The sequence below is a fragment of the Eptatretus burgeri genome, chromosome 3 (genome assembly GCF_056783735.1).
Source record: "Eptatretus burgeri isolate ZD-2024b chromosome 3, Ebu_testis_v1, whole genome shotgun sequence".
Lineage (NCBI taxonomy): Eukaryota > Metazoa > Chordata > Myxini > Myxiniformes > Myxinidae > Eptatretus > Eptatretus burgeri.
In genome coordinates this window covers 94,112,178-94,135,112 of record NC_140963.1, presented here as the reverse complement: position 1 = coordinate 94,135,112, position 22,935 = coordinate 94,112,178, and the positions used below count along the sequence as shown (strand labels likewise).

The following is a 22,935-nucleotide window of genomic DNA, read 5'->3' as shown; positions in this document are numbered from 1 at the left end:
CAGGTGCAACCATGCCCACAGGTAAGCTTTAGTCCAACCCGGACGTTTCTCCGCCCCGCTCCCTTTGATTCCCTCCCCCCTGGTAGCCATCAGCTCTAATCCCGTACAACACTCTGGAAGGGGTCTCACTGGCTCCTTTGGCCTTCCTGGGTCGCCAAGCTCCTACCCGCCTTGGTCGCCCAACCAGACCCTCTCCCAGTTGCCTCCAGACACTGTCACCATTAGCCACCAGGTGGTGAATCTCCTTGAAGGGGGTCGCAATTCCCGCTCACCGTGAGCTTCAGCAATCCCTGCGGACAAGCACATCATCCCTACCCACAAAACCACATGACTCCCCCACCCCATCGGCCTTACATGTAAAACCTGCATTTCTAACACTTCACCGACCATGACCTTCCCTGTTACCACACCATGTCCAATAAAAAATCAACGTGTGCACCATACATTTCACTTCTTAACTTGAAACAACTCACACAGCACTTCTCACCCGATCCACGCACCAGCCATTGGACAGCCACTCGTGCCCGCTTTGTTTCCAATTACCCACTGTCCCGATTGTCACTCTAAAACCCAGCAGAACTTACAAACCCATGCCAATTTTCCCACAATTCATTTTTTTCCACCAAAGGAGGGCACTTCGCCACAATCTCAGTAGCCGAGCATGGCCCGAAATGTTCAGCCCAATCTAGTTTCCTCGACCCCCGACAGTGATTTCCGGACCCGACCCATGAAAGGGCATCCTGGATAGACCTGGCGGTTCAGCAGGAGGATTCATCCTCTCCGGGCTTGAAAGTCTATTGGAGGGTCTCTCCATCGCCGGGTACCGGCAATAACGTTGCACGTGTCCTCTTCGCCCGCACCGGAAACAACTCCCCATAAAAGGCCCCCCGTGAGTATCAGTGAAATGTCTCTTCCAGTTCCGGACCCCCTCGGCCATAATCGAATTGCTCTATTGGCTGGGCTGGACCCCACCGCTTTGGCGCACTAACTACCGGATTACCCTTTATCAAACTTGACAGTTTCTGGCAAATTTCCTGAAACATTTGGGTAGTGCCAATTTCTCCCAGCCCCTCTCCTTGATCCTGAATCTCCGCCTGTCGGAACGTCACCGATGGCCTCTCTGGCACCCGACCCGGCAGCCTCCACGAGGCCAGCCTGGCTGCGCACTCAGCCGCTCGGTGAACGGTGGGTGGATCCTGTAACTCCACTAGCGCTCGGACCTCAGGGTCAGGAAGAGCAGTTAAAAATTTCTCTAGTGCCAGTCTGTCCCATGCCTCCACTGTAAGGTCCCGATACGCGATCCTGACTGATTGGTAAATGTCCTGTGCCAGCTCCTGCACTGTCTCACCCGGCTTTAATCTGCGGTGCTGGAGCTGGGCCCGCACCAGATCACAGTTTGCTGCAAACCCAAACCGACGGCTCAACGCCTCGCAAATGTGGGAGCTGGTCAACATCCCTCCGCGATCACGTTTAACACATCTGCGGCTGGTCCCCACAACCTTGCCACCAAATTCCCTGTACGTTCCCGCTCATACCACCCGTTTAGTCGGGAAATACACTCAAATTGCGTCAGAAAAGCTTCAAGGCTCCCCGACCCGTCAAAATTTACCAGGGGGATCACTTTTACGGTGGCCCGCTTCTCAGTTTCTCCCTTGTCCGAACCCAGCCCAGGGATCAAACACCCTTGTGGCTGCGTATCCAATTTCGGAGCCCACTGTGGCCAAAGATGTTTTGTGGTGAGGGTCTCATGGGTCAATTTTGCCTCCTGTTCCAAACGTTGAATGGACCGATTCACCTCTTCCCGCAGGATCTTCTGGGCCCGCACAACCTCCTCCAACGCTCCGTCGCGAGTTTGTAGCTGCTCCTCAACCAATCCGGCCACTCTACTTACAAAAGACGGCTCTACCAGGCATTTATCCAAGACTTCATCTTGGCTCATAATTTTATCTTGTTCGTCCAAACGAGCCTCCAATCCTTTTACCTCCTCCGCCAAATTCATCCCTTGCTTCCTCAGCTCTCCCCACTCTTCTACTTGCCGCTGCATACGAGCATCCACACAGGCACGATGACGTTCCAGGCTTTCATCCACTTTATCAACCCGAATGTTCGTTGCATCAATTTCATCTACCAATTTTTTCCGTATATTTTCCCCCTCCAATGTAATTTCTACCTTTGTTTCCTCCAATCTATCCTCGAATTTACTTTGTATTTCCCCCAATTGAACATCCACACACTCCTGCATCTCAGTTTTCATTTTCTCCATCTTTTCCCCCAATTCATCCCTCATTAAATCAATCCGTGCACCCAACTGTTCCCCCATTACCCCCAATTGATCTGTCATTTCTGCCATTTGTGCCGTCATGTCTGCCCTCTGTGTCACGAATTGATTTTCCATTTGTGCCTTCATTTCTGCCCTCTGTGTCACGAATTGATTTGCCATTTGTACCGTCATGTCCGCTATTAAACGTTCCAACAGTGTCTGGATCGACATCACGCCGGTTTCCGGCGGTGCCGGCCCCGTTACGGGCGATGAAGCACGGTCCACGCTCGGAATGGGGGAGATTCCGATCCGAAACCCCGTCTCTCTCTTCTTCCCCCGACTCGCTGCCAGACACGTGGCCTTCCTCCTCAAACATCTGCACATCCGCCATGGTGCAGAAGTCCCGTTTGCCGCCAATCAAATTAAATTTGAAAACTCCCGCCAAAATTTTCCCGCGCTCGCGCGCTTTTCTGTAGCAATTTTATATTCCAATTCGTGGCGAGATTCTAATCTTGGTATATTCTCCCGATACCAAATATAATTTAGAGGGGTTCGAACATCCAACACCCTGACACCAATGTGGCGTTCACGGGACTTGAACAGTCCCGCCAACGTAGAATGAGCCGAAACGATGGAGGCGGTTTATTTATTTATAACCCAAAGATGGCGGTTCTAATCGCTCTACCGCAAACGGGACGAGGAAGGTGGCACGAGTCGCTTTTCACTGAGTTGATAACGTTATTTCTGGTTATAGGAATAAACAAGACTCGGCAAGAAGAGGGATCCGGGGCGATTCGACGGGATGGTGTGGGATCGGGCATGGGGAAAACACAGACAATTCCAATGAATATACAAATCTCAAACCCTCTAAGGCGCCAGGTACACACACACACACACACACACACACACACACACACACACACACACACACACACACACACACACACACACACACACACACACACACACACACACACACACACACACAGTAGCTATTCCTGGTGGTCAGGCTGGACCGTGGTGTGGACGCAACAGTCCCTGGATTGGCATCGGACGAGCTGGCGTTGCTCTCGTCAGGGGTGCAGGAGAAACCGTGGTGCTGTCGACCTCCTGGTCTTGGCCCAAGTCCGCTCACAGCCGCCAGGGAACCAGTTCTGGCACCAAATTGCGAGCAGGAGAGGGAGGCAGGTCCGCCCGCCGTTCGACCCCGTACTCCGAGCCAGCAGAACCCCAGAGCCAACCAAGGTGAGGCACGAGGCTCAGCAAGGCTACAAGACACGATGAAACCAGGGCCGAATCAGCGCAACAACAAGCACGCTCCCAGCACAACAGCCTCCACCAAAACAGTCTTTCGGTACCGATCTTCTTCCTCTTCACCTTTTCCCCGAACAGAACCTTTTTATCCTCCCGTCCTCGTCACTTCCAATCGAGCCGTTTTATTGGCCCTGCGCCGTTGCCTTCCGCCAATCGTCATCACGGGGCGGAGCCATCCGCAGCACTGTCCTGTGACGTCACGGCAAGCCTCCAGAGAATACCAAAAGGGGTTTACGCAGACACACTTACCCTATCCCGTATCCCTATCTAATTACGTGACAATTATCATTTCCCCCTTGAAGAAATGGACATTTACTCGACAACTTATCACCACTGAATTGCTACTTATTACATCGAGATCCTGGTAAACTCGAACAGCATGGCATACCTCATTAAACATCCTAATTACCCTTTGAATGCATACCCCCCCCTCAAACGTAACAATATCTTCTTCTTCTTCTTTCGGCTGCTCCCGTTAGGGGTCGCCACAGAGGATCATCCGTATGATCCGCATCGTGATTTGGCACATGTTTTATGCCGGATGCCCTTCCTGACGCAACCCTGGTCGCCTCTTACGACACAGGGATATGGTACACCTATTTTAACCGGGGTATACACCGGCCCAGTATACTGGTACTCATTTCGCCGACCTCGGAAGGATGACAGGCTGAGTCAACCCCCTGGTGTATTAATTCAGTGGCCAAACGGGGCTTGAACTCAGGACCTTTTGGATCCCAAGCCGCTGCCCTAACCACTGCGCCAACACCAGGATATATATATATATATTTTTTTTTTGTATGTATATGTATGTATATATACAGTCTATATGTATGTGTGTATATATACAGTCTATATGTATGTATGTATATATGTGGGGACACTGTATGTGTTTTATAAGTCATCAGCGTTTTTCCACTGTTGTGCAATGGAAACTGGAACAGATCATCTGTTGTTGCGACCAGCCAAAGGATTGCTTGTGGAATGTCACCCAGCTGGGCCTCCAGCCCTGAGGGAAAAACAACATGCAAGTGGCAATCACTGAGTGTGGGAAGACTTCAAGCTGGTAGAAGATAATCTGGGAAAGGGGGTGATCCTTTTCTTTCATCATTACCACGGGAGCTTGAAATATTAAATGGGTGTACCACAAGATTAATATTGCTTGACATTTGCACGCAAGCAGTCATGCAGGGGTCAGAGTAAAACTGCATATAAACAAGAGCTGAAGCTGAGCTTTTTCGGACTTGGTCTATGCGGAGTTGGTCTATGCGGAGTTGGTCTATACGGACTACTGTGTGTTCCTAGCCACTCTCCATATGCGCATATGTTTGATGTGAATTAAACTCTTCTCTACCTAAGATCGGTGTGGACAGAACTTGATCTCAATCAGTGTGGACATCACACGATCTCAACAATTGGCGCAGCGAGCAGGGGTGAGCCAGACCGAAGGAAGGATCGAACTTCCCTGGTGAGACGAAGGAGGAAAAAGCCGGCCAGCTTCAGATAAGGTAAGGTAAGAAAAGCTGCCTCCTTTCTTGCACTGGGGACACGGGCTTGCCGCTCTCCACGGTCTGTCCTCGCCTCGAACAAATAAGGGGAGGAGGAGTTTCATGCGCATCAAAAAGGGGGTAGCCGGGAAGGTTTGGGTCCATTGGGAGATTGAGGGCAACCCAAGAACACTCCATCGGGAGATTGAGGGAAGGGAAATGTGTGAAAGCTCCTAACCCAACCTCAGAACACTCCATTGGGAGATTGAGGGCAACCCAAGAGCACTCCATTGGGAGATTGAGGGCAACCCAAGAGCACTCCATTGGGAGATTTGGGAAAGGGAAAGGTGTAAAAGCTCCTAACCCAACCCAAGAACACTCCATTGGAAGATTGAGGGAAGGGAAAGGTGTGAAAGCTCCTAATCCAACCCAAGAACACTCCATTGGGAGATTGAGGGAGTGGGAAGGTGCGCCATTGGAAGATTGAGGGAGTGAAAAGGTGCGAGTCACACCCGACCCAGCCCAAGAACACTCCAGGCGAAACACCCTACCCTGCTCAATAGCACTCCAGGAAGGACCAAGGGATAGTCAAATCTAAGCCGGACAAAAATGCACCACCTCCCTATTCAGCCACGGGGTTAATGCATGAAAAATATGGACCTAGGTCATGTGATCAATTAGAATTATGTCATAGATGGACACAATGGGACCCAAATCCATTCCCAAGATGGGGTTCTCTGAGATGGGAAATTGTGGGAAATTTATTATCTCGACTTGATCATAGGTCAAGCAACAAGTTTGAGCCCGAACCAGATCTTAAAGCAGCAGAGATCTGGGAGGAAGAAGCACTACAAGTAAACGATGCAGCAAATAGTGCAGTAGCAAACAAAGTGTTAAGACTAAAACAACAAGTTAAGGCAAAACAAGGTCCCGCCAGTGCAACTGCAGTGCAATGGCAGGATAGCCAGGAAAACCCAGCAGGTAACCCACCTGAGAATTTACCTAAACCACCGAGGTTGTACCCAACCCTGTAAGGTCTGGAGTCGCTGGCCACGGCTTCTGCCTTCCCGGTGCGGGAGGTAACCCCAGCAGTGCAGGGGGTAGGAAGGGCTGCAGGACAACCAGCCCAATCGATATACCAACCATTCAAAGAACATGAATTAAGATCCATGAGGGAGCGAGTTTTAGAATTAAAAGGGAATGCTGAAACAACAAAGTTGCAAATAACACAGTGGGTAGGGACCCACTGCTGTACACATAGAGATATTGGTATATTGTACCATGCAGTGTTGTCCACATCAAATCTGGAGGACAGCTCGACAGGATGCTCAGTGGCCGGAAAATGAAGATAGACAGTGGACTCCTCAGGATCGGCAGGCCGCACGCCAGCGGCTGTATGATGCAATCGGAATGGCACTGGAACCTGCCATGCTAGATTAGGATAGGATCTATGAGACAAAGCAATGTCCAGGGGAATCGGCAGCCGAGTTTCTTCATGGGTTAGTACAGGCATTCCAGCAATACGGGGGTTTCCATATTGAAGCAGATATACCACCTCGATTGTTAACAAACTTCCTAATGGAGGAATTCAGACCCTCGGTGAAGAAACAACTGAAGTATGTAATGTTGGGATGGCAGGGCATGGCCCCGAGGGTACTTCATACATCAGTCGACCAATGTTCAGCTCGATTAGAGGAAAAGGAGGGTGCAAGAGCGAAGGTAAAGGAAGAGGTGTTCCAGATGGTCCTGCTAGATAAAGCAACGGAAAGGGGCAAGACCAGGGATTTGAGACGTTGGGAACCTGAGGAAGACGATACAGATTCAGAGGAGGAGGCTGCCAGGCAGTGGGGATGATGAATGAAAATACCACCTCAGCCCCCACCAGTGGTACAAGGAAGACGGCCTAAGAAACGGGGAGGAAGGAACAGAGACCCAGAACGAACGCCACCGCAGACTCATTCTAGGACCGCTCAGGATCAAACCCGAATACAGCCAACTGCGCCACGGGGACGTTTCCAGTGTGGGGATACAAACCATTGGAAAAGCGATTGCCCACAGGGAAGGAGGCCGGTCCGTGAACAGGACCATAAGCCATATTGACAAGACGCGAGTGGACCTGTGTTGGAAGGAGCGATGCTGAAATTAAACCCAACAGAGGAGCTGACCTGAGACATTCCCACGCTCAAGTCAACCCAGGAGGAATCTGATTCGCGTATCATCCTATATTGTAAAGATGGTAGAAGTCAGAGTTACAAGTACTTGAGGGTGAAGAGTCCGGACAATGATGTATTCTTTATACTGGATTCTCTGGATGTCTCAGGTAAGAAGCTTTCCTTTTTGGTTGACACGGGAGCCACTCACTCCACCATCGCAGTGAACGAACTGTCAGGGGTTGAAAAATCCGACACTAATATACGACTAGTAGGGTTAGGGGGTAAGGTTCAGACATTAAACACAGCAACACAATTACCAGTAAGGTGTGGACCTTCACAGGAAAAACATGCCTTCTCACAACCTCCACGCCAGGAAATCTGTTCGGGAGAGATTTGTTGTGTAAACTAGGATGCACAATAGCATGCACTAAGGAGGGGGTGTATGTTGACATCCCCCGAGAGAAAATACATTCAGCAATGATGGTTTTGATGGCACCGCACCCGGTTGTCTATCGGTGGCAGTTGCCAAGACAGCCGATTAGCGATGTTTTAATATGCTTGGATGCAATTTTAGCTGAAAACCAGAGTATGCAAATGTGGCGAGACAATGCACAAGTAATGACGCGCACCTACTATGACCCCCCACATTGTACAATCTATAATGATGTGGATGGAAATGATGCCGTATTTGTGGGGGGAATTGCTCCGTGTCTGGAGAGATGTGATGATTTATTGGTGTGCCGTTTAATGATCGGTAAGGAAGGTGTTGCAATGGAAGTTAAACTCATGAAGGAACAAAGACAATTGACAAAGTACCTGCCGGGGGTAACCTCACATATAACACTAACCACGGCAAGAGGGTATCACCCAAAGGATTTGGGCGTTATGGTTTATCGCCTACAGAAGGCAGCAGTGACCTACACAACAACAATATTGCATTGGCAAGTACACAGCTTAGCTGATAACGAAGGGTGGATTTGTGATTATAAAGAACAGGTGTTACGAGGGATGGTGGAGGAGGTTAATTTACCTCCTAAACGCGAGACGTTGATGGAAACTGCAAGTGAAATGAGGGACATAGAAAGTTTGCGAGAGAGGGTTCCACAAGAATTGTGGACCCGGCATGATAATGATGCCGGTCATATCATTGGGGCAATGCCCCAAGTGGTAAAACTCAAACCCGGAGTACGGTGGCCGAATGTGCGCCAATATCCTCTCCGGAGGGAAGCAGAAGCTGGCAAAGCGCCAGTAATTGAATCCTTGAAAGGACAGGGTATAATTGTAGAAATTTCAAGCCCATGTAACACACCTATATTGCCAGTAAAAAAGCCACAGAAGAATAAGTAGAGATTTGTCCAAGACTTGTGAGAAGTAAATGAGGTGATTCAGGGAGTCACCCAGTAGTACCCAGCGCAGAGGGGTTGATTACCTCCATCCCCGCTGACGCCACTCATTTTACGGAAATTGATATACGTTCCGCATTTTTCTCGGTTCCCATTGCAGAGGAATCGCAATTTTTATTTGCTTTTACGTACATTCGCCGCTTATATACGTGGACGGTCCTGCTGCAAGGGGTTTGCTGAAAGCCCTACATTATTCTCACGTGCATTGCTTCAGGATCTCGATGACATCAGGCCATGGGTGGACATATGGCTACCATGCCCCCTCCCCACATTTCAATGAACCTATGTTTTTCTGAATCCCCTGGATGTGCTGAATAAGAAATTGAATGTTAACATTGAAAATATAGGGATGCACTTCTGGTTTTGACTCTATAACTAATGGTACCCTAAAAACCGCTAATCGCTGCTCCGCGTTGGTCATGATTTCTACGCCTCATCATATCAACTTGTGGAATGGTTCAATGAAGGTCAATGTTCACATGTGATACACCAAATAATAGCTGATGCTATTCTGCTTATTTTCATATGTCTGATAAGTTGTTACAATACATATTGCCTAAATCACAGTCATTTGAATGAGCATACCCCTATCCAGGGATATTCGCACACTGACTGACACTTTCATGTTTCACATTTTTTATTTTACTGATAAATATGGCAAAGATAATCAATTTAAAAGTCATTCATAACATTTGAGTAGGCAACAATTATTTTAATACCAATATTAGCCAGATACCTTGATAATAGGTTGCGAAATTACATTTTAAACTTTGTTGGTGTTTGCTGAAAGTTGGTCCAAACCCCACTTTCAAGAATGATTCTCGTGCGTACATTGTAATTGTGTTGTTATTATTTGTAATTTAGCACCAACAAAATAATCATCGCCTTGATGGGTATATGCAGTTATATAATTATAATCATGCAACACTCCTCTCATTAATAAGCACATTTGAAATATCAATGTTCATACATAGTTTTTTTTGTTTTTTTTGTATACCTTGTCGAGGCTCGTATGAGAGCCAACACACAACTCACAGCAAGGGGGCATGAGACAAGAGGGGCGGGAGTGGAAGGGACAAAACAGTGGGGAACAGACACATTAGGTGAACTGTGGAAGGGAGAGGGATGGGGATGGGACGGGGAACATGGCGAAGAGAAGATGGACATTACAGGGACTTTCAGGAAGGAAAGCAGGGGAATTGAAGGAAGTGGGCTTGGGTGGATTATCGGGGGTAGAAAAGATCGAGGATTTGGATGGGGGAAGATAAGAGGTGGTGGTGAACAGCTGTTTTGAAAGCCTGGAGGGAATAATGGGAAAGAATAGAGTGAGGAAGTTTATTCCAAAGGCAGGAAAAAAAAGAGGAATGAAAGAGTGAAGATGAGCAGTGATTCGTGATTTTGGTAGTTTTACCAGAAGGGGGTTGTTGGCGGACATTGAGCGCCCTGTGGAAATGTGGTGGGGACAAATCGCAGCGAGAGCAGGGGGGGGGGCAAGGCTGGAGAGGAGTCGGTAGAAGACAGAAAGACCACCGACCAACCTGCGATGATTGAGTGAGAGGCCCAAAGACTCAGCTTCATTGCGGGAGATGCCAATGATCTTAAATGACCTGGTTTCGACAGCGTGAAGCCGAGAAAGGTGGGAGGCAGGAGCACCAGCCCAGAGGGGAGAGCAGCACTCCATCAGGCTACGGACAAAAGCTTTGTAAGTGGTCAGGAGCTCAAGAGGGCCGAGGAAGGGCTTTGCACGACGGAGGATTCCCAGTCGGCGACTGGCTTTTGAGGCGAGGTTGGAAATGTGACTTTCCCAGGAAAGGTCATGGCAGATAGTGAGACCCAGAAGCTTGAAAGAAAAGACTTCTTCCAGAGGATTGTTGAGAAAGTGGATGGGGGGGTTTTCTAAACGGTCCTTTTGAAGAGACATAGTGAGAGTGTGAGATTTGTCTGGATTGAAAGACATGTTTCACGTGTTGGACCAGTTTGTGATTTTATCCAGATCTGCAGTGAGCGAAAAAGCTGCTGCTTGCCGGTCTGAGGGATGGTACGGCAGAGGGTGGAGTCGTCGGCAAAGAGAAATAGAGGATTTTCCAGAGAGTCGGAGAGATCATTGATGAAAACCAGAAAAAGAACAGGGCCCAGAACGCTACCTTGAGGAACTCCAGCCTGCACAGGAAGAGGGGATGAAAGAACTCCATTTAGGGCCACACGTTGACTGCGACAGGAGAGGAAGTCTGCGAGCCATGAGTGGAGATGGCCTTGAATACCATGGGAAGAGAGTTTGGTGAGTAGGGCAGGGTGCCAGACTGTGTCAAAAGCACGTGATATGTCCAGGGATACGGCTCGGATTTCCTGTCTGGCATTGAGGACCTCCATCCATTGATGGGAGAGCAGAAGCAGCATATCCAGGGTAGAGTGACCTGGTCTGAAACCAAATTGATGATTGGAAATCAAGCCATTGGAGAAGAGGAAGGATTTAATGTCTGAAGCGATGATTGATTCCATAACCTTGCTGATGATTGGGAGAAGGCTGATTGGTCTGCAGTTGCAGGGATCTGTTTTTGCACCTTTTTTATGCAGGGCAGTGGGTAAATGAGAGGGTGAATAGAACAGAGAGAGGGTGAGCAAGAGCAGAAGAGCAGGCTTTGAGGACACGTGGGCTGATGCCGTCTGGACCGGTTGCAGAATCTGACTCGAGGTTTGAAAGCAAGCTCTCCACCTTGTCAGGAGAAAAGGATACAGAGTCCAGGGACAGTTGGGTGCGACTGGTGGGTCGTGGGTAGAGGTGGTAGAGAAAGTGATGGGTTTAGGACACAAGATTTAGCTGCAAACACCGAGTTTAGACATTCAGCTTTATCACCTGTGGTATCAGCAATGCGGCCATTTGAGGTAAGGGAGGGGATGGAGGGGGAACATACACCAGAAACAGATTTGATTAAACGCCACCAAGATTTTGAGGAGGGAGAGAGGTTTGAGAGTTCAGACTTGAGATGAGAAAGATGATGTTTTCTGGCTCTCCTGAGGGTAGATACACACTTGTTCCAAGCTTTGTGGAAGGAATTGAGATTGCCCTCAGTTGGGTTTGCTTTCCATGAGGCAAAGGCAAGTTGTTTCAGGACAACTGCCTCGCCACAAGCTTCAGTAAACCAAGGGCGGGAGGAAGGGGAGGACAACTGAACACGAGAGGGGATAAATCTGTGCATGAGGGAGAGCAAGTTTCTTTGAAAGAATTCCCAGGATGAGTTGATGTTTGAGAAAGTAGTGATGGGAGACCAGTCTGTAAGTTTGATGGCTGCTCGGAGACCCTGCCAGTCGGCTTGAGTGAAATGCCAGACTCGACGGCAGTGAGGTGGTTCTCTGATAACAGCCAGAGAGATGTCCACTTTGACAAGGGTTTAATCAGAATCACTGTGTGAACTGTCTCCAGCAGGATAGTCTGTTCCTGCAGGAAGTGAACCATCATCATCTGATTCGTCCTCATCATCAGTCGGTGAACCTTCAACAATACATATTAATTGTTGTGGAAGTACATCTCCGTCATACCATAACAGCTCCATTTTGCCATCAACCATTGTCCAACCATGGCCATCAGCAGCCAGAGGGATATCAGGATCAGTGATATACGCTCTCTTCCATATTCCAACCTGGAAATTCACTCTCCTGATATGTTGCTCTAACTATTTTCGGCATGGAGGTAGATTAGCCATATCAATGTTGTGTGAAGTTTTGATTGATGTGTCATTATCTGTGTCACACAACCAGCTCATCTTAAGGAAGCGTGCTTCATCAACTCTGTGCATGTGCGGCCTTTCGTAAATGGCACACGTGAACTTGTCAAGATCGTCTACGAGCTCTCTAGGCACATGCCAAGAGTCTCCCAGCCTCGCAAGCACTGGCACAAATTTGGGCATCTTCAATAGTTTCTTGAGAGGTTTCACTTTTCCTAATCCTTTGAAGGCACTTGTGGAATCGCATCCACTGTATGCAAAGAGTGCCATCAGAGCTGTACAGTGTTGCTGGGTATAACCTCGTGACATATCACTCACATTTCGCAGTCTTTTCTTGTTTCCAGTGCCAGCGTCAAACAAGATGGTGACATCACCGAGTGTAGGTTCATAGTGGTGAACTATAAAGAATACATCAGTGTCTGGACTCTTCACCCTCTAGTACTTGTAACTGATTACGACCATGTTTACAATATCGGATGATACGCGAATCAGATTTCTCCTGGGTTGACTTGAGCGTGGGAATTTCTTTTCCATGTGTTGACAGACCATCATCAGATGTCAGGAGGTATGCAGTGCCTTCACAGATTACAGTCACTTGTCTTCCTTGTCGCTTCTTGGCATATGCATCTTGGCTCCAGAGTCGGGTGAGTAGTGCAATAAACTGTTGCTTGTTGACATCATTGCCCAAGAACAATTTCCAGTCAGATGGTTTGTTGGTGTTCTCCCCATTGATCATCAGTTTTTCACCACAACCTCGTGTTAGTCGCTCCATTGATTTCACAGAGTTAGGCATGTAGGAGTCTGTGCTGAACACAACATCACCTTTCGGTGGCATTATATCAAACACTTTGGAACATATCTGGCTAAAGTTTCCTGGTGTTTCTTTCATGCAGTAGAATACAGCATTCCCACCAGGGTATGTTCGCTGCTCAATCGTTATCTGAGGACTCCTACGCTGGGTGACATAACAATCTGGAAGACATTCAGATGATTGGATGTTTAGAGAGTGTTGTTTTGTTGTCATATTCCGTGGAATGGATGGTATTTCTACACGGGTACCTCCGTGGTCCTCTGGTCTCCTTTCTATATCCTGCAGCATGATACCATGGGCAGTGTGGATTGATCCCATTCCAGTGAGGTTATTAAGTAGTTGATCAAAGTTGTCAAATTCAGAGTGAAAAACAGAAGGTGCATCTGGAGATCGGATGATTTGAGTTGAGAACAAATTTGAAGTTTCATCCACAGCCTGTGCGAGAACCGTTTCTAGTTCCAATGAAAATGAGTAGTTCTCTGAATGTCCCATTCAATTCAGTAAGGTGATCAGTCGCTCACTCCTGAACAGGTGGCGGAGTGTCATGCATATCAATATGTGTTTTGGGAGTTTCCACTCACCATTGGTAGCTGCTCGACAAATGTCTTGTCCCATTGAGTATACCAGTCGATGCGACTTAGATGTACGAGTGCTGGCTTTTCCACCTATGACATTGCTGAGAAATTTCTCGAGTTGTGATGGTACAATATCCTTCACATCTCCAAGATGTTGAGCAGTTGGTGGCCATTTTCGTTCATTGGACATCGCAAAACTGCCAAAAATCACCTGACGCAGGTATGTTCCAGCTTCTTGTATCATATCTGTCGAAGCCAGCTCGTATGCAAATCGGACTGCATTGTTCACGTCAGTGTCAGAGCTATATACTATATAGGACTACATTTTTGCTGAGGAATACAGTTTGCAGAAGGCCAATCTGTCCTTGTACTCTTCGTGTTTCTCAAGTTTGATTTTGAAGTTTTCTCCATGGAAGTTTGGATTGGTGAACTCTGTGAGTTCCAAGCTGGCTATGTATGTCTTGACAAGATCAGTTAGTTTCACCATCTTCTTGTCTCGGAGAACATCAGTGTTGATTACCTCACACACATCGTGAAATACATGATTATGAGCCTCCGTCAGTTGAACTTGCTTATCTTTGTTCTGGACATTGGTACTTCTCCACTTATCTGGCTTCTGTGGGTACTTTGTCCTGCACGACTTGTGAAATTTGGCTTCACATGCAAACAGATCCTGGCATCTAATCCGTGTGAGCAGTTTTTCGTCATTTGTCTTCTCGGCTATCTCTAAAATTGTTTGCCAACCATCAGAAATAAAGCAACTCATGCCCTCGGTAGTCCACGCCCCCTTGCTTTTAACTTTTTCCCTTCCTTCAGAATTGCAAAAAATGCAGTCTGGTGCAAACAACATATGATCCGCTGAACTGCGTCTGCTTGGTCGGGAACATGATGGTTCTCGTGAATCCGAGTGTGAAGCCAAACGATTGATGTTCATGGTAAAACGCTGATAACACACCTATGATAACCATGATGGTGCTTTTTTATGACATCAGGAATAAGATTACACATGTCCTTCATCTGGTGAACAGAACCTGCATTTTGGGCGAGTCTCTTATCACGAATCTCTTTCAATTTATCCAATTTTTGGTAACCATCCTCATTTGCAGATAATTGTAGCAATGGTCCATATTGCAATCCTGGGACATGCACAATGCACACCAGCGAACTACAATCTTGGCCACCGTTTGATCGCTTTGGGGGAGGAGCATTCTCGTCACCGAGGTCTGATGAATTAGACATCATTCAGGTGCAATCTGAAAATACAAAAACAAGAAAGAATTGTAGAATAAAATCAAAGTGGAAATATTTAGTTGTCAAGCTTAATTAATTGTTCTTTGAGTACGAGATTCTGTAATATAAAAGAAAACTTATCAGTCAAAGAAAAAATGTGAAACATGAAAGTGTCAGTCAGTACGCGAATATCCCTGGATAGGGGTATGCTCATTCAAATGACTGTGATTTTGGCAATATGTATTGTAACAACTTATCAGACATACGAAAATAAGCAGAATAGCATCAGCTATTATTTGGTATATCACATGTGAACATTGACCTTCATTGAGCCATTCAACAAGTTGATATGATGAGGCATAGAAATCATGACCAACGCGGAGCAGCAATGAGCGGTTTTTGGGTACCATTAGTTATAGGGTCAAAACCGGAAGTGCATCCCCATATTTTCAATGTAAACATTCGATTTCTTATTCAGCACATCCAGGGGATTCAGAAAAACATCGGTTCATTGAGATGTGGGGGGGCAGGGGGGTGCATGGAAGCCACATGTTGCCCATGGCCTATTTCCTTTTGCCTTCAATTTCACATCTTCCTTTTCTTCACACAAAGTCCAACTGGCTTTAAATTAACGTTTTTCAAACAATTAATTTTAATGCAGTAAAAGTTTATAATTGAAAAAAGCTGAACTTACCACTCATCGGAAAAGGCGACGTTTCGGGAAGAATCCCTCGGCTTGGTCATGGCAGATGAGGAAATGAGGAAGAAGCTGGAAAACTGCCACGTGACATCCAACCTGCTTCGATTTAATTACCAACATTCATCGATTTAATTGCAACGATTATTTTTTACCAACCTTCATCGATTTAAAAATTTTTGAATGATCACCCAGTTGTACACAATGAATTATACACGGATACATTAACACTCATGCCAGACTTTCACCAACTGGATGATCTGTTTGGTGCTTGTCTGGAGAAGAGTTCAGCAAAACATTCGTTTGTTCCGAACACTTCTGAGACACAGACAGAAAGGGACACGATGGGGTGAAGAACATGCAGTTTATACAAAGTTTGGAATAATTTGTAATGTCAGGCAAGAATCTTGGCAACTTATGTTCCAACCGGTAAGATGGTTTCATTCGAGGGGGTGGAGGGGAGTTCACGAGCACCTCTTCTGAGGGGTCTTCGGAAAAAAACAACAAAAATAAAACAGATTAAATACATTGATATCTTCATCAGTTTGAAAACTTGTTCAGGAAAGGGCACAGAAGGGAATACACTGATGGAACAGGTAACGACGAAAAGGTGAATAATCCAATCGAGGGAAGTTAAACTTCTTGTGATTTAACCTGCATCACGATGACCATGTCAATAAGTTACCTTCCCACCAAAGTTAAAACTACAATTCTCTCCACAAATAAGAACATTCTTCTTCATCGAAGGAAGTATTAACAGCAATGTCTATAAAAGAACAAGTGGCAAAATGTATTTAAGCTTAACGTCCCGATCTTGGGGTTTGCTGTCTTTGCACCGAGTGTGGTCACCCCAACTGCCCAAAGTATTGAAGAGTGCTTACCTGTTGAAGGTCCTGCATGTGGTATGACCTGTCAACACCGTGATGTTTCTGCTGTTGTTGTTGCAGCCTGTGATCACAATGAGGGTTCTGCTTTTCCTGCAGCTCCTCAACACCGTGCTGCTTCTGTTGTTGCTGTTGCTCCTTTCGACCCTGTTTACCCTTAAGACATTTAGACCCCACATGACCCTTTTAACTCCTATATATCCTTTGACCTCTTTGATATTTCTACCCGCAGATCCTTTAGATCCGTTGAGACCCCATAGATCCATTTTGATCCCTTTTTTTGTAAGAGCCCGTATGACCTTTACACCGTTTGAACTGCTTCGACCCCTTAAGAACCCTCTAAAAACAAACATTAAAATAGTCTTTTTGCAACACAGACGACTCTTTTCAGCAGGTGATGTGCAAACTCGTTCCTCCCAGAGGGTGGTAAACTGTGCTGATGACCTTATTTGATCGAAAACTACTTGGAAAAACGACAACTGAGATAAAATCAGATTCCTGGAAGTTGCACAACACAAAATAGAGCCTCTCCCCCTCCTCCCCTGCGAACCCGGTGTTCCTGCCCTCAATTGGAATCGTCATTGGAACAAAGACATTCATCGTCCCCATCCTCACAACGATATCCGTCATCATCGCAATCACATCCGTCGTCTCCATCATCACAATCACCTTCCTCGTCTTCTGAATCCAATCTGTCATCATCATCATCTTCCACATCTTTATCCTCCCCATCAGGCTCATCTTCTCAATCTTCTTTCTTGTCCTTTCTGTGAACACACAAAAAAAACAGAACTTCGTTGTGGAGAACATTTCTCTGTGTAGCACAAATGTATCAATCAGAGGACCACCAGAGATATAAACTCCAACAACAACATATTCATCAGTAGAGAGGTCCATCGGGATCATAATTTGCTGTTCTTAATTTGAAGATCAATAATAAGATGAGGACTTGTGAAGAGCTGAACCGGAACCGTTTGTTCATCCATAAATAAATCGCACAAAGCGAGTTGATGATAAGTATCACCATGGCGATGATCCCAACAGCAAACTCAAATCTCCCCCAAAGCGACACGAGTTGTCAATCGTCCATCGGACCGAAGATGGAACCTTCCCCAAAGATCTGTGGACACGGATATAACAAGTTTAATAAATAAATGTTATTTCAATGAAAACAAGAATCAATTTCCTTCATAACAATCCTTAAATGGGATCCTTTCAAAGTGAAGTTGAAACAGGACGTTCTGACCACAAGCCCAGAAAATGGATGAAACTTTCCAGAACAGGTGTGGTTTCCTTGTAACAAGATTTAAGAGAACAATTGTTCACATCGTAATCAAACCGTCATTATTTCTTGAATATCACAATCTGCTCCGTTCCTATAACTTCCTTTTCATTCTCATCAATGGGATCTTTAAACCTTTATCCTCCGTCCATCAGGAACGGTCTTTCTCTTTGTTTCCCACTTACCTGGTAAGACTTCATTATAGTCCAGACTGCAGGACGCACTTGCAGGTGTGCCGGAAACATATGCTCTTGAAATTCCTTGAAAAAATTCAAGAGCATAACAAGGTACGACCACATCGCAGCAGCGAATGCGGCAGAATGGACGAAATGTTCTAAATGGTGAACACACAATGCATCGCGACGATGTTCGTTGTGACCGACGATGTTCTTTGTGACGCTGCAAGCATTGTTGTCATGGTAACCACATTCGGTTCCAAACGAACCCATTTCAGTTTTCATTGCATCATCATCCCATGTATTATTTGTCATTATATCATGGTTTGTAATATTTGTGTACAGGTTGGCCTGAAAGCCGTTATACCCCTCACCAGGAAAGCATTCATTCTTAAACTCTGAAAATAAGGTTTTATTTTGCTGCACTGCACTTGCAATATAAAATAATCACTTATTGTATTTGTATGTGCTCCATCACCATGGAGATAATCAACATCAATATCTTGAATGCATACACATTATAATGTTCAGCACTGTTTGCATTCTTAATCAAATGCTGTCCAATTGCAGATGCACACGATGTTGGGATTGATGCTGGGACCTTCCTACAAGCAGGTACCGGCTGTATTCGCGGACCAATCGTGTTTTTCCTGATGGAGAAAGGGACGTGCTGTTTGATTCTGTCAGTCAGAGTCTGGGTAGTTCTGCCCACATACCGAGCATCACACCGGCACTTGAACTCATAAATAACATTGCTAAATTTTGAGGCAGGCAGAACATCCTTCCTAACAGCAGGAATCAGATGTCGAGAGGTGAAAATCACTCTTGGACGAACAGCGAGATACATGTTTGAGACGCATCTTTTGATTTGTTCCTCATATCTTTGCGTTCAAGATATGCATTCAAATATTGAGGAGAGGACGAAGTACATCACATCTCTGAAGACCAGAATCGGCATTTATCTATTCCATGGACCCTGTGTTCTGTCGGCAAACAGACTTTGTCCACTCTCTTTGCTTATTTATGCAAAGAAGAAGAAGAACAGAACTCGTCTCACGATCACAGATGTTGATGAAGAGGATTCTGAAACAGCCTCAGGGGCTCTGCCTCAGACTCTGCAACCTCCAACTGGAGAGCTGAACACTGAACAGGCTCCTCTCACCTCGACCGTCGGGAGGTGATGACACATCAAGAGAGAACGTCCAATCGGAATTGACTGTTGATAGGTGTCTATTCGACTGTTCTTCTTTCTCACCTCATTCAGTTGGTGCGTATTTCACCTGAAAAGAGAACAACGAAAAGCCTTGTGGTTTTCTTTTAGTCTGTTTTCTGGTAATGTCCTACAAATGTTTCAACTGATTAACTTTTTTTTTTAATTTATGCACAATAAAACCTCTCGAAGCCTAGTGTTGGCGCAGTGGTTTGGGCAGTGGCTTGGGACCCAAAAGGTCCTGAGTTCAAGCCCCGTTGGGACACTGAATTAATATATGTATATGTATATATATATATACACATATATAATTCTATATACATATACATATATAATTCTATATACATATATATATATATATATATATATATATAAAAATATATATATATATATAAAAATATATATATATATATAAAAATATATATATATATAAAAATATATATATATATAAAAAAATATATATATAAAAAAATATATATATAAAAAAATATATATATAAAAAAATATATATATAAAAATATATATATAAAATATATATAAAAATATATATATAAAATATATATATATAAAATATATATATATATATATATAAAAAAAAATATATATATATATATATATATACATATATATATATATATATATATATATATATATATATAGATATATATATAAACCAAGTCGAAAACACCAGGGGGTTGACTCAGCCTGCCATCCTTCCGAGGTCGGCAAAATGAGTACCAGTTGTGCTGGGCCCGGTGTATGCTCCAGTTGGAATCGGTGTACCATATCCCTGTGTGTCGTAAGAGGCGACCAGGGTTGCTTCAGGAAGGGCATCCGGCGTAAAAACCTATGCCAAATCATTATGCGGACAACAAAACGAATTTCCATACCGGATTGGCCGAGCCCTGGCTTTCCAACGACCGCCACCGGTACCGGTGGTCAGCAGGGTACCAGTGGAAATTGTGCTACTGCTGGGCGAAGGAGGAGAAGGAGACGGGGAAGGTGAGTCCGGAAGCAGTGGGAGAGGGGGAAGGGAAGAAGTGTGCAGGTGAGAGTTGGAACTCTCGATGTTGGGACGATGACTGGCAAAGGGCGAGAGTTGGCTGATATGATGGAGAGAAGAAAGGTGGACATACTGTGTGTACAAGACACCAAGTGGATGGGAAGTAAGGCGAGGAGCATTGGAGGTGGTTTCAAACTGTTCTATCATGGTGTGGATGGGAGGAGAAATGGTGTCGGGGTAATCCTGAAGGAAGATTATGTCAAGAGGGTATTGGAGGTGAGGAGAGTGTCTGACCGAGTGATGAGTGTGAAGTTGGAAATTGAAGGGGTGATGATGAATGTCATCAGTGCATATGCCCCACATATGGGGTGTGAGATGGAGTATAAAGAAGATTTCTGGAGTGAGTTAGATGAAGTGGTGGAGAGTGTATCCAAGGATGAAAGAGTGGTGATTGGAGGAGATTTCAATGGGCATGTTGGGGAAGGGAATAAAGAGGATGAGGAGGTGATGGTTGGGTACGGTCTCAACAAGAGAAATGTGGAAGGGCAAATGGTGGTAGAGTTTGCAAAAAGAATGGAAATGGCAGTGGTAAATACATATTTCAAGAAGGAGGAACACAGGGTGACAAACAAGAGTGGAGGAAAGTGCACACAGGTGGATTACATCTTAAGCAGGAGATGCAACCTGAAAGAGATTAGTGACTGTCAGGTGGTGGCAGGGGAGAGTGTAGCTCGACAACATCGATTGGTGGTCTGTTGGATGATTTTGGTGGTGAGGTTGAGGAAGAGAGTGAGGGCTGAACCAAGGACCAGATGGTGGAAGCTGAAGGAGGAAGACTGTTGCGTGAAATTTAGGGAGGAGGTGAGACAGGCGTTGAATGGTGGTAAAGATGGGTGGGATGATTGGGCAACGACAGCAGAAGTGGTGAGGGAGATAGCTTGGAAGGTACTTGGTATGACATCTGGACAGAGGAAGGAAGATAAGGAGACTTGGTGGTGGAACGAGGAAGTACAGGAAAGTAAAAGGAAGAAGGGGTTGGTGAAAAGGAAGTGGGATAGTCAGAGAGATGAAGAAAGTAGGGAGGAGTACAAGGAGTGGTGGCAAAAGGCAAAAAGAGAGGTGGCAAAGGCTAAGAAAAAGCCATATGACGAGCTGTATGAGAAGTTGGATACAAAAGAAGGGGAAAAAGGATTTATCCCGATTGGCAAGACAGAGGGACCGAGCTGGGAAGGATGTGCTGCAGGTTCGGGTGACAAAGGACGCAGATGGGAATGTGCTGACAAGCGAGGAGAGTGTGTTGAGAAGGTGGATGGAGTACTTTGAGGAGCTGATGAATGAAGAAAATGAGAGAGAGAAGGTTGGAAGAGGTGGAGATAGTGAATCTGGAAGTGGGGTGGATCAGTAAGGATGAAGTGAGGACTGCGATGAAGAGGATGAAGAGTGGAAAGGCAGTTGGCCCAGATGGTATACCAGTGGAGGCATGGAAGTGCTTGGGAGAGATGGCAGTGGGGTTGTTAACCAGATTGTTTAATAAAGTCTTGGAAAGTGAGAGGATGCCAGAGGAGTGGAGATTAAGTGTACTGGTTCCGATTTTCAAGAATAAGGGTGATGTACAGAGCTGTGGAAATTACAGAGGGATAAAGTTGTTAAGCCACACCATGAAGTTGTGGGAAAGAGTCGTGGAAGCTCGGTTGAGAGGAGAGGTGACGATCTGTGAGCAGCAATATGGGTTTCTGCCAGGAAAGAGCACCACTGATGCGATGTTTGCTTTGAGAATGTTGATGGAGAAGTATAGGGAAGGCCAAAAGGAGTGACATTGTGTGTTTGTGGATTTAGAGAAAGCTTATGATAGGGTGCCAAGAGAGGAGTTGTGGTATTGTCTGAGGAAGTCGGGAGTGGTGGATAAGTATGTGAGGATAGTGCAGGATATGTATGAGGACAGTGTGACAGCGGTGAGGTGTGCGGAAGGAATGACGGACCGGTTTAAGGTATAAAAGTGGGATTGCACCAAGGATCGACTCTGAGCCCTTTCCTGTTTGCAATGGTGATGGACAGCTTGACGGACGAGATCAGACTGGAGTCTCCATGGACTATGATGTTTGCGGATGACATCCTGATCTGTATGGAGAGTGGGGAGCAGGCAGAGGCACGCACTGGAGAGAAGGGGAATGATAGTCAGTAGGAGTAAGACGGAGTACATGTGCATAAATGAGAGGGAGGGTGGTGGTATGGTGCGGTTGCAAGGAGTTGAGGTGGGGAAGGTGGATGGGTTTAAATACTTGGGATCAACTGTCCAAAGTAACGAAGAGTGTGGGAGAGAAGTGAAAAAGAGAGTGCAGGTAGGATGGAGTGGTTGGAGAAGAGTTGCAGGAGTGATTTGTGGCAGAAGGGTAGCTGCAAGAGTGAAGGGGAAAGTATACAAGACGGTAGTGAGACCAGCTATGTTGTATGGTTTGGAGGCGGTGGCGCTAACAAAAAGACAGGAAGCGGAGCTGGAGGTGGCAGAGTTAAAGATGCTGCGATTCTCGTTGGGAGTGACGAGGATGGATAGGATAAGAAATGAGTGTATGAGAGGGACAGCGCAGGTAGGATGGTTTGGAGACAAAGTGAGAGAGGCGAGATTGAGATGGTTTGGACATGTGCACAGGAGGGAAGCGGAGTATATCGGGAGAAGGATGTTGAAGATGGAGCCGCCAGGCAGGAGGAGAAGAGGAAGGCCAAAGAAGAGGTT

At 45.9% G+C, this 22,935-nt stretch overlaps 1 long non-coding RNA gene across 2 annotated transcripts in view; it reads right to left on the bottom strand.

The window, feature by feature from the left end:
* The window catches only part of LOC147030474 (uncharacterized), a 57,502-nt gene that overhangs the window by 22,594 nt on the left and 11,973 nt on the right, over positions 1 to 22,935 (bottom strand). The window contains exons 2-3 of one of the 2 annotated variants that reach the window (XR_015056387.1): positions 17,558 to 17,653; positions 15,647 to 17,300 (exon numbers count right to left, since the gene is read on the bottom strand). This is a non-coding gene — a long non-coding RNA (uncharacterized LOC147030474). Of the gene's footprint in view, positions 1 to 15,646; positions 19,366 to 22,935 lie in introns of those variants that run through there. The other variant, XR_015056386.1, reaches the window with a different exon arrangement.